Source organism: Phyllobates terribilis, unplaced genomic scaffold (genome assembly GCF_046119375.1).
Source record: "Phyllobates terribilis strain yellow unplaced genomic scaffold, ASM4611937v1 Scaffold_1__5_contigs__length_1240528914, whole genome shotgun sequence".
NCBI lineage: Eukaryota > Metazoa > Chordata > Amphibia > Anura > Dendrobatidae > Phyllobates > Phyllobates terribilis.
Window position 1 is genome coordinate 208,669,650 of NW_027362761.1, and position 12,164 is coordinate 208,681,813.

Consider the following 12,164-nt stretch of genomic DNA (forward strand, 5'->3'; position numbering starts at 1 on the left):
GTCACATCAGACCCTCTAAGTCACCTGTGGCTGTTGGATTTTTTTTTGTTAAAAAAAAGGATGGCGGTTTACGTCCTTGTCTGGACTTTCGCGAGATTAATAAAATTACTGTACGCAATCCCTACCCACTGCCATTGATTCCTGATTTGTTTAACCAGTTAGTGGGGGCCAAGTGGTTCTCTAAAATTGATCTCCGGGGGGCATACAATTTGTTGCGCATGAAGGAGGGTGATGAATGGAAGACTGCTTTTAACACTCCTGTGTGTCATTTTGAGAATCTGGTTATGCCTTTTGGTCTTACCAATGCCACAGCATTTTTTCAGAATCTTATTAATGACATCCTGAGACCTTTGATCAGCAAAAATGTGGTTGTGTATTTGGATGACATTTTGATTTATTCGCCTGATCTGGAGTCTCATTGGCGGAGCGTACGTGAGGTATTACAGTTATTAATTGACAATTCGCTTTTTGCTAAGCTAGAGAAATGTGAGTTCGCTGTACAGAGAATTAGTTTTTTGGGCTACATTATCTCCAGCGAGGGCTTTGAGATGGACCCGGTGAAAGTTCAAGCTGTGCAGGAATGGCCTAGGCCTATTGGTTTGAAATCGATACAGAGGTTTTTGGGTTTCGCCAATTATTACAGAAAATTCATTAAAAATTTTTCTATTATTGTTAAACCACTGACTGATCTCACCAGGAAAGGTGCTAATACGGTTCAGTGGACTACTGAGGCCATTGAAGCGTTTGTGTTTCTAAAGGAGAGGTTCAGCTCTGCCACCATCCTTATGCAGCCTGATGTGACTAAGCCGTTTTTGGTTGAGGTTGATGCTTCTTCTGTGGGGGTCGGTGCGGTGTTGTCTCAGGAAAACAAGGATGGAGTACATCCCTGTGCCTTTTTTTCAAAAATTTTTTCTGAGACTGAACTTAATTACGATATTGGTAATTGGGAATTGCTGGCTATTAAACTCGCATTTGAACACTGGCGTCATCTCTTGGAAGGTGCTGAATTTCCCATTCAGGTTTTCACTGATCATAAAAATCTGATCTATCTTGATGCTGCCAAGCGCTTGACTGCCCGTCAGGCTAGGTGGGCACTTTTTTTTTCCCGGTTTAATTTTTCCGTTACTTACATCCCGGGTACCAAGAATGTTAAAGCTGATGCGTTGTCTCGCAGCTTTTCTCCCATAGTCGGTGCTGAGGAGGAGGAGAGCATTTTACAAGAAGGTGTTGTGATTGCTGCATTGGACTCCGTTTTGGAAGATGAGATTCTTAAAGCACGGGAGAATGCCCCATCTAACACTCCCCATTGGAGGTTGTTTGTGCCTAGGACCTTTAGGAGAGATTTGTTTGTTGAGTGTCTTGAGTCTCGGTTGGCAGGTCATCCTGGAATTTCTGAGACCAAGAGACTTGTGGGTCGCAGTTTTTGGTGGCCTGGATGGCAGAAGGAAGTCATTAAGTGGGTGCGTCAATGTACTGTGTGTGCTAGATCTAAGTCTTCTCATACTCCTGCTGCGGGGTTGCTTTGCCCTCTGGAGGTTCCTAGTGCACCTTGAACACATCTGGCTATGGACTTTATTACTGACCTTCCCTCCTCTGAGGGTTTCACGGTCATCTGGGTGGTCGTGAACCGTTTTAGCAAGATGTGTCACTTTGTTCCCTTCATCAAACTGCCCTGCGCTAAGACACTCGCTAAGGCCTTTGTCAAGGAAATTGTCAGACTCCATGGTGTTCCTACTGACGTTGTTTCTGATAGGGGTCCTCAGTTCGTGGCTCGTTTTTGGCGTGCCTTTTGTGACAGGTTGGGAGTTCATTTGTCGTTTTCATCTGGATATCATCCTATGTCTAATGGCCAGACAGAAAGGAAGAATCAGGATGTTGAGCAGTTCTTGCGTTGTTTTGTGGCAGACAATCAAGAGGGGTGGTCTGAGTTTCTGCCGCTTGCTGAATTTGCTCTTAACAACCATACATCCTCTTCTGCTGGGTGTTCGCCTTTTTTTTGTTGTTCTGGGAGACATCCGTCTTTTGGGTCATTCTCCAAATTGGTATCGGCTGTGCCTGAGGAGGAGAGTTTTTCCGGTGATTTGGAGAGAGTTTGGATGGATGTGCGTGGTAATCTTCAGGAGGCTAACAAAAAATCTAAGAGGTACTTTGACAGGAAACGTCAAGAGGTTTTGTTTACGGTTGGTGACATGGTTTGGTTGTCCTCTAAGAATCTGCGGTTGAGGATTCCTTCTAAAAAATTGGGTCCCAAGTTTGTAGGGCCCTTTAAGGTGCTTCAAGTAGTTAACCAATCTGCTGTTAGGTTGGAGGTTCCTACCTCCTGGAAGATTAATCCGGTGTTTCTTGTTTCTCTATTGAAAAAAGCTGATGTATCTGATAGAGACGCCACTGCCACTGTTCCTCCGGTGGTGGAGGACTGGGAATATGAAATTTCCCGCATCCTTAATTCTAGACGGTATAGGGGGAGTTTGCAGTATCTCGTCGCTTGGAAGGGTTTCGGTCCCGAGGATAACTCATGGGTGAGGGCGGATGATGTTTCTGCTTCCAGACTTGTCAGAGCGTTTCACAAGAGGTTTCCTGATAAGCCTGGGCCTAGGGGATCCGGAGGATCCTCACAGAAGAGGGGGTACTGTTAGAACTCTCCTGTTAGTTTTTTTCTATTTTGCTGGTCACATTACCTTTTTTGCCTATTTAATCCTGCTCCGCCCATCTGGTCATGCTGGACTTCATTGTAATTTCTACTCTTAAGCTAGCCAGGTGCTTTGTAACCTTTCTCAGTCAGTTTAGCTAGGTCTTTTGACCTCTATGTTCTATGTTGTTTGTTGGTCTTTTTACTGCTACAATTTCTGCTAGGAGGTGTCCATCTTTCTCCCAGTCCCTAGTTCTTGAAGAGATCCCTCCCTCACATCTATAGGTCTTCGTTCAGACTAGCTGAGGACTTTAGCGGGTCTGATCGCAGGATCAGGTTCCCCGTTACATCGTAGGGATCTATCTTAGTTCTATTGTAGGGACAGATCTCCTGTCTTTCCTTAGTACTTGTAGCCTATCATAACAGTTCCTGCCCATGCGACCTCTGTGTCGCCGGGTTTGTGCCAGAGCTGCGGTGGACCCTGACGGCCAGCCCCCCTCTCCCAATACTGGTGCCTGTCCTGCGGTGGAGGCAGGTCTAATCTTTATAATTTAAATTGACTTTCTAATTTGAATGAGTACACTTTAAATCCTTTTGCAAGGATCTATTGGAGGGCAAGTCTCATGCCAGCAACCGCGGTAATTCCAGCTCCAGTAGCGTCAACTAAAGCTGCTGCAGTTAAAAAGCTTTTATAAGGATCGAGCTTGGCGGTCCACCGCAAGACGTCCTACGGTCAGTCCCAGCCCCTGTGCCTTGGGGTGCCTCCCCGATGCTCTTCACTGAGTGTCCCGGGGGCCCGAACCATTTCCTTTGAAAAACTTAAGTGTCCAAACTACAGGTGGTGTAGCTTGCTTAACAGCTGGGTTAATCCGCTGACTAGCAGACACTGCTACTAGGCCCAAAGTATTGATTGGGCTAGATGCTGTTAAAAATTTGTAATTAGATATTCTCGTTGGATGCTGAGAAAGCATTCCATAGAGTCTCCTGGCACGCCATATATTATTCTCTTAAAAAGCTTGGGGTAGGGGACCCTTTCATAGCCAAAATCATGGCCCTGTATCGCAATCCGTCAGCTAGGCTGAAGATAAATGGAACATTATCATCACCTTTCATAATCATCAATGGGACAAGGCAGGGATGTACTCTGTCCCCTCTCTTATACATCCTAGTGATGGAGCACCTGCTCTCATCAATTCACGATAACCCTAATATTAGGGGGATTGAGGTGGGAGGCACCGAGTACAAGTGCTCTGCATTTGCTGCTGATGTCCTAGTATATATCACTCAACCACATATATCCACCACTGCTGTTATGGCTGAAATAGATCACTTTGGTACATGGTCAAATTTTAAAATCAATGCAGCGAAGTCTGAGGCCCTCGATGTCTCCCTCCCCAAATCCATATAGGATTCCATCCAGTCCAACTTTCCCTTTGCCTGGCCCTCACAGGGTATCAAATACTTAGGAATTCGTATTCATAGAGACCTCTCCCGTCTATTTTATCTTAATTTTGGGCTCTTTATTGAACAACTCCATAGAGATCTTACTTCTTGGACGGTGAAGGATTTTTCCTGGTTCGGCAGAATAAATATACTAAAAATGAACGTCCTACCTAAACTCTTATACCTCTTCCAAACCATTCCCGTGGTAATTCCCTCAAATTTTTGGAAAAGACTACGCAGTAGCTTTTGCAGATTTATCTGGGCAAGTGGGCGTCCACTCATTCGGGGGGACGTTCTGATCAGACACAAACAAAAGGGGGGCCTTAGCCTTCCGGATTGTAGAAGGTATTACATGGCAGCAGTACACGCTAGAATCCTGGACTTCTTTCATCATTCGGAGGGAATTTGTGGGTCAAAATAGCTCAATCCATTTGTCCTAAAGCTCTTACCACTCTCCCATGGTGCGCCCATTTAATTGTCCCCTCTCTTGGCCTCATGTCATATAGTACTTATGCCACTGCTTTGGCTTTGAGATCCCAAAAAAAAAGCTTATCCTCAATCGACCCCCAGGGCCCCTTGCTCCCGATTTCAGATAATCCAGATTTCCCACCAGGACTATCTGCAAATAGATTTCTCGGTTCAAATAAATCCCATCCGATATTATTTTCTCATGTCATCTCCAATACTTCGCTGCTCCCCCTCAATGACTTGTTACAGGGAAGAGCCACTTCCCCGAAGGCTAATTTTGAATATAGCCAGTTACAATACTTCTATTCAACTGTGAAGAAGCGCACACATCTTCATAGAGATCTCACAAACTTTGAAAAATTTAGCCCATCATTGTCACCCCCTACACACTCCATCCCCCTACTGTACAGTCATGGCCAAAAGTATTGAGAATGAGACAAATAGTAATTTTTCCAAAGTTTACTGCTTCATTTTTTGTAGTGGCAATTTGCATATACTCCTGAATGTCAAAGAGTGATCAGCTTAACAGCAATTACTGTACTTGCAAAGTCAATATTTGCCCAGAAAATGAACTTTAACCCCCAAAACACATTTCAACATCATTGCAGTCCTGCCTTAAAAGGAGCAGCTAACATCATTTTAGTGATTGATCCATTAACACAGGTGTGGGTGTTGATGAGGACAGGGCTGGCGATCAATCAGTCATGATTAAGTAAGAATGACATCACTGGACACTTTAAAAGGAGGCTGGTTCTTGGAATCATTGTTTCTCTTCAGTTAACCATGGTTATCTCTAAAGAAACACGTGCAGCCATCATTGCACTGCACAAAAATGGCCTAACAGGGAAGAGTATCGCAGCTACAAAGATTGCACCTCAGTCAACAATCTATCGCATCATCAAGAACTTCAAGGAGAGAGCTTCCATTGTTGTCAAAAAGGCTCCAGGGCGCCCAAGAAAGACCAGCAAGCGCCAGGACCATATCTTAAAACTGTTTCAGCTGCGGGATCGGACTACCAGCAGTGCCGAGCTTGCTCAGGAACGGCAGCAGGCTGGTGTGAGTGCTTCTGCACGCATTGTGAGGCGGAGACTCTTTGAGCAAGGGCTGGTTTCAAGGAGGGCAGCAAAGAAGCCACTTCTCTCCAGAAAAAACATCAGGGACCGACTGATATTCTGCAAAAGGTACAGGGAGTGGACTGCTGAGGACTGGGGCAAAGTCATTTTCTCTGATGAATCCCCTTTTCGATTGTTTGGGACATCTGGAAAACAGCTTATTCGGAGAAGAAGAGGTGAGAGCTACCAGCAGTCTTGTCTCATGCCAACTGTAAAGCATCCTGAAACCATTCATGTGTGGGGTTGCTTCTCAGCCAAGGGAATCGGCTCACTCACAGTCTTGCCTAAAAACACAGCCATGAATAAAGAATGGTACCAGAATGTCCTCCAAGATCAACTTCTCCCTACCGTCCAAGAGCAGTTTGGCGCCCAGCAATGCCTTTTCCAGCATGATGGAGCACCTTGCCATAAAGCAAAGGTGATAACTAAATGGCTCATGGAACAAAACATAGAGATTTTGGGTCCATGGCCTGGAAACTCCCCAGATCTTAATCCCATTGAGAACTTGTGGTCAATCATCAAGAGACGGGTGGACAAACAAAAACCAACAAATTCTGGCAAAATGCAAGCATTGATTATGCAAGAATGGACTGCTATCAATCAGGATTTGGTCCAAAAGTTGATTGAGAGCATGCCAGGGAGAATTACAGAGGTCTTGAAGAAGAAGGGGCAAAACTGCAAATATTGACTTGCTGCATTAACTCATTCTAACTGGCAATATAACCTATTGGTACTCATAATATGATTGCAATTATATTTCTGTATGTGATATAAACATCAGACAAACACTAATAAAAACCAGAGGCCAGCAGATCATGTAAAAATATAATTTTGGTGTCATTCTCAAAACTTTTGGCCATGACTGTATAATCTCCTCATTGCCCAGGTAACTGACAATAGGCCAGGATTCTGCGGTGCATGGGAAAGGGAACTGGGGAAGTCCTTCTCTGACTCACAATGGGATAAATGTTTCTTCCTAACACATAAAACCTCAATAGGGTCCAAAGCTCAGGAAACCTCCTTCAAAATTATCTCTAGATGGTACCGGGTACCAGCAGTCCTTCATAGATGGTATCCAGTGGTCTCAGATAGATGTTGGAGATGTGGGGAGGGGGAAGTGACAATGTCAAACATATGGTGGGCATGCCCTATAATAAATGCATTTTGGGCAAAGGTGGTTCCCATGATTGAGAAAATAACTGGTTTGCCTATCCCTAATACGCCAGAAGCCCTCCTTTTATCAATGTTACCAATAAGTAAACGTAGTTATAAAAGGTCATCAATAGGCTACCTTATACAGGCGGCTAAGAATGTCATTCCACGACACTGGAAAAGCAGAGACCCACCCACTGTGGAGGAATGGTTTGCAGAGATCTCCCTCCTTAATAGGATGGAGCATCTGATTGCCATCTCACCGGCTGATGTTGATAGATACTGTGTGATTTGGAGGGATTGGATTGATTTGCAAAACTCTGACGCCTACCATCTAGCCCCCAACTAAAGTTATCCGTGATGTCGGCACAACAATGATCATAATCGCACTCTATTGATTGGTGGTCTGCCGTGGTCCGCTCCCTCTCTCTCTATCTTTCATATGGAAAAATACATGCTTGATCTGGATATTGATGGAAAACCCTCCCTGTACCCCCCAATGTACTGTCGTTATGCATAGATTTATAGTTATACTACCCCTTTTACTATGTATATTGTATTTTCTTGTACTTTTTCAACACAAAAATAAAAAAAAACTTGAATTTGAAAAAAAAAATTGTAATTAGATCTACAGGCGGTGGCTACTCCGCTGACTAGCAGACACTGAAGCTTTGGAGCAGACCTCTGATTCCCAGGCTATAGTATGAGTAAACAGCTCTTCAGACTCAACCATCTGTGTTACCCCAAGCCATAGTGTATGTAGTTTCTTACGGTTAAAAGGGGGGGAGAGACCCGACCCACCTGGAATTGACGATGGCAACGTCATGTAAAACACAGCAAGGGGACTCCAAAAAGAGTCTCCATTTTTTCCCAAAATTGTGGCACAGACACCACTTAAGTGGCATCAATTGTCCCAGAGTTGCTTAAAATGGTTGGTGAGGTGATTTTCCAAAATCCTCAAGCTTTTAGTCTCCACAGAATGACACAGGTGGGGCAGATGGTGGTTGTCCCGGCCCGCTAGACCGCATTGTAGCACAGTGAGCTTCGCACTGCAACTTATGCTTCATATCCATGTGACGGTTCATGCGTGAAGTACTCAAACTATGGATTTTTTGGCCTCTACTTAGCTTTTGTTACAGATAACACGAGTTGGGTCATCCTTATCGATCTGAAAAAATGCACAGGCTATGCAAGGTTTAGAGCCCATGCGACTCTGCTACTAGCAATACTATCAAATGATTGGCTGGGTTAGATGCAGAGCGTCTGGGTTTGGTTGGGGGTCCCCACAGTCTGCCTAGGCTAGATGCAGTTAAAAATTATTATTAGATACACAGGCGGTGCAGCTTGATTCGCAGCTGGGCTAATACGCCCAAAGTATTGGTAGACTCTATACTAAATAAGGAAGGATTCACTGACTGTGGTGGCCCCTCCATGGGCCGTGGCGATTGGTGGAGATTTGGTGCATGATTATAGGAGAAAGCTACTTAATAGAGAAAGTTGGTGGATTTATACTTTAAATACACATGTACCAGCGGGTTTAAACATCAGACATGATTTAATGTATCATTATGAATGATCATTTATAGATTATTATTATATATATGTTCCTTTTTTCTTCTTTTCTTTTGGATTATTTACATTTATATGCATTGTTTCTATGCTATACGATTTTAACATGGTATGTGTGTTTAAATTTCTGATTAACTCAGCCTTGAACAGGAGCATAGCAGGACATGACATATAAATACCACTTTCTTGCTGTTTTTTTGCTATGCAATAATTAAGAACCTTTAGTTCGAAACGCGTTTGGTGTTCTTCTCCAAGGTGGACTTTTTAAAATATTTTTTGTATGACCCAATAAAAAGTGGATTTTAGAAGATTTGTTCAGCTGGATCATCCTGATTCCTCATGTTCTTCAGGTAGCACTCCTGGCTCCGTGCTGTTGATCTTCTAGGTGGGTGAGCTGATTTTTTCCTTTCTTTTTCTGCCATGTGGCGATTGGTCATCCACTTTCGCTGCCCCTTACTCAACGAATTCACAAACATCTCCCGTCGGTTTGGAGTCCCATTATGCCCAACCAAAAACATAGGCCCCACAACTAAAAAAAATCGTTCTTAGGCATCGAAATCGACACCACAGCAAGGTTGTTCCGCCTCCCATGGGAAAAAATACCGAAACATTACACCTGATCTAGGTTTTTTGCGCAGTATGGAAAGTAACACTACAGCAGATGCAAGTATTACTAGGTCTCCTCGTGTTTGCGAGCCGGGTGATGCCAGTCGGAAGGGTTTTTTCTCTTCATTTATCGCCCGCAAAAAAAGGGGCATCTAAACCGAGTCATACAATCAGAATCAGCAGGCAGCTATGGGTGGACTTAGAGGTGTGGAAAACCTTCTTATAATCATTCAACGGTCACACGTTATTTATGTCAGCAGAACAGTCCAACATTCAACTAAGATTATTCACCGGGGCGGCAGAATCAGGCGGATATGCAGCGATACTAAATAACCAATGGTGCACAAGCTTATGGCCTCCGTATTGGGCAGAACAAGTGCTGACAAAAAAACAGACAGTCCTGGAACTGTTTCCAATAGTGGTAGCAATAGAAATATGGGGCGCGCCTGGCTAACAAAAATATACTCTTCATAACAAAAAACACCAGCCTAGCGCACTTCATTAATAATATGGCATCATCGTCTCTCCCAGTGCTAGGCCTACTATGCCGGCTAGCATTCCTGTGCCTAAAACACAATGTATGGGTCCGCGCTAGCCACGATGCTGAGGGGTCTAACGCTGCTGCTAATGCTTTATCACAATTCAATTGGCAGATTTTCACAGAGCTCCTCCCCAACGCCAACCCATCGGCTAACAGTTGCCCAGCCTCCCTATGGGATCTAGTGGAGAATAGTTGATGCCATTAATCAGAGCGTCAGTTGCCCCGTCGATGTGGCAAGCATACGGTAAAACACGCTGCCTGAAAACACGAGTGAGGGAACATGTCTTAGGCATAATAGCGGCCTCTGAACAGAACGAAACATCTACCCTAAAGACACTTCCTAGACACTTTAAAAGATTTCATGAGTGTAATCCGAAACTTTTAGAGGTAAAAGGAATCGATATGCTAGAGGTGGGTATATGTGGTGGCCCTGTTGCACAGAGACTGGCCCGTATTGAGACAAGGTGGATTTGGACCCTCAAAACCATACATCCGAGAGGTCTGAACGAATATAATAGTTTCGCCCCATATTTGTGATCCTGTCCTGTTGTTCCATCTTACATATGCCACAATCATTACATGTAGTATGTATCTTCTTTTAATTGTACATAATATATATATTTTTTATCAGGTGTTATGAATCTTTGGACTTGACTGGATTTGTGCATTGCTTCTTCACCCAAGGAATATACCGGACTATTTTTACTTCGGATGTGTGACTCTTGATGGTCATACTATATCAACCCTGTTTGGAAGTCGCACAATACAAGGATCAAGGAAATATATTCACGCGGCTCCGTGGCCCTATGTGATTACGTAATCATGTCGTCTATTTCTCTGATGTTGATGTTATTTCATAAGCTATCTCTTCTCTTTTTTGTGGTGTAATATATATATACACGTAACAATGATTTCCTTTTGTCAACAACATCATGATATATGGTTCTCTGTCTAGTATGTATGTATACCATTCTATACAATGGCGTTGTGTCTAATATGACTGAATACATGGTAATATGAGGCTATATACAACTATTATGATAAACTAATGGTACAAGATGTGATGTACAATGTTTTTGTGCATCTAAATAGTACCAATCCGTACCTTGGTGCGTGGGATGAACGAGCTAGCATTCCAAATCGTCGTACACAGGCACTACTATTTCTGTACATGGGAACTATCGGTGGGATTACTTTTTTCCATTTTAGGATTGACATTTGAGATTTGAGATTTCTCCGGGTATAGGAAGAAACACTATGTGTAGTATAATAGTTGCTTTTTATTTTTTATTTTTTCTTCTTCCTTCTTTCTCTTTTTCGCGCTTTCTTTCCATCCCTTCTTGCTAGCACACACACTCACCGAATGACTGCACGCTGATGCGTCCCTGCCCTTGGCATCTGACTCCCTCGGTGTCCCTGGGCAGTTTTGCTGCCGCGACGCTGATGTGGTCCGTTGCGGGGTTGCAGTGACGCATTGCCGCGTCATTTCCGGGTCATGGTGCAGTGTGGGTAGCGTGGGCCCTACCATGGCAACGGTCACGTGACCATGCGTCTTCTTGGTGATGGTCACGTGACTGTATAGTTCCGGCCTCTCGGTTATGGTATGTTATCAGGTTACGTGGGCTATGTCGAGCATCACTATGGGAATGGTCACGTGACTTTACGCTCCCATATTGATGGGCACGTGATTGTATAGTCTCGGCCCCTTAGTCAGGGTATATTAATCTTTCTCCAAGTGTAGTGGGGCGATATATGGAGTAGACACATCCTTTTGGAAAAGCCACTTCCGGGCCGTGTTGCATTAGGGGTAGCGACGTGCGCTACCATGGTAATAGTCATGTGACCATGCACCCCCATCAGGATGGTCACATGTTTGTATAGTTCCGGCCTTATAGACAGGTGTATGTTATCTTATCACTAATTGTAGTAGGGGTATTTAAGCATTATACATATCCAGTCTTAGTCATCCCCTTGAAAAAGGCAGGAGCGCCGAAACACGCGTCGGGGAGCCACACAGCGTGCAGCCTCTACATCCCACAAGGTGAATCATGTTTCTTTTTCTTTGCCTTTGATATGTTTCTTTTTTTGGGCTAAATATAGTGATGTTAGGGAGTTGGTGGAAGTGTAGGTTATGTGTGAGGCCCCACTTGTGCCCATATATACCACGGTATGATATCTTTCTCCAGCTCATATCTATACATATATGAAAACCCCTTATGGTTCCCTTATGTGATATAAAAGTAATTGAGGATAATGATATATAATGGATTTGGAATCTGCACCCTGTGGTGACACCTGTTGTTTGTTCTTAATTATGTTTTAACTTTCTATGTGTGATTTTTTGTCATATGTTTTGCCACTGTAGTCCTGTATGACTATAAGAATTTTTCTATAAGTTTTTCTAATAAAGTAATTTTCTATTTTTCAATATATTGGCCATATATTCGTAGTCTTTTTTGCTCAGGCATCTCGTTGTATATGTTTCTTTTACGAATGGCCCGAGACATACAGTTCTTTGAGTAGGTTGCAATATGGAAATTATGCACTTATTTATGATATTTATGCAAAGCAACCTTATACTCGGTTCTAATCCTCCCTTTGATACTTTATTTACTATGTACAGCACAGCAATTGTGATTAGAAA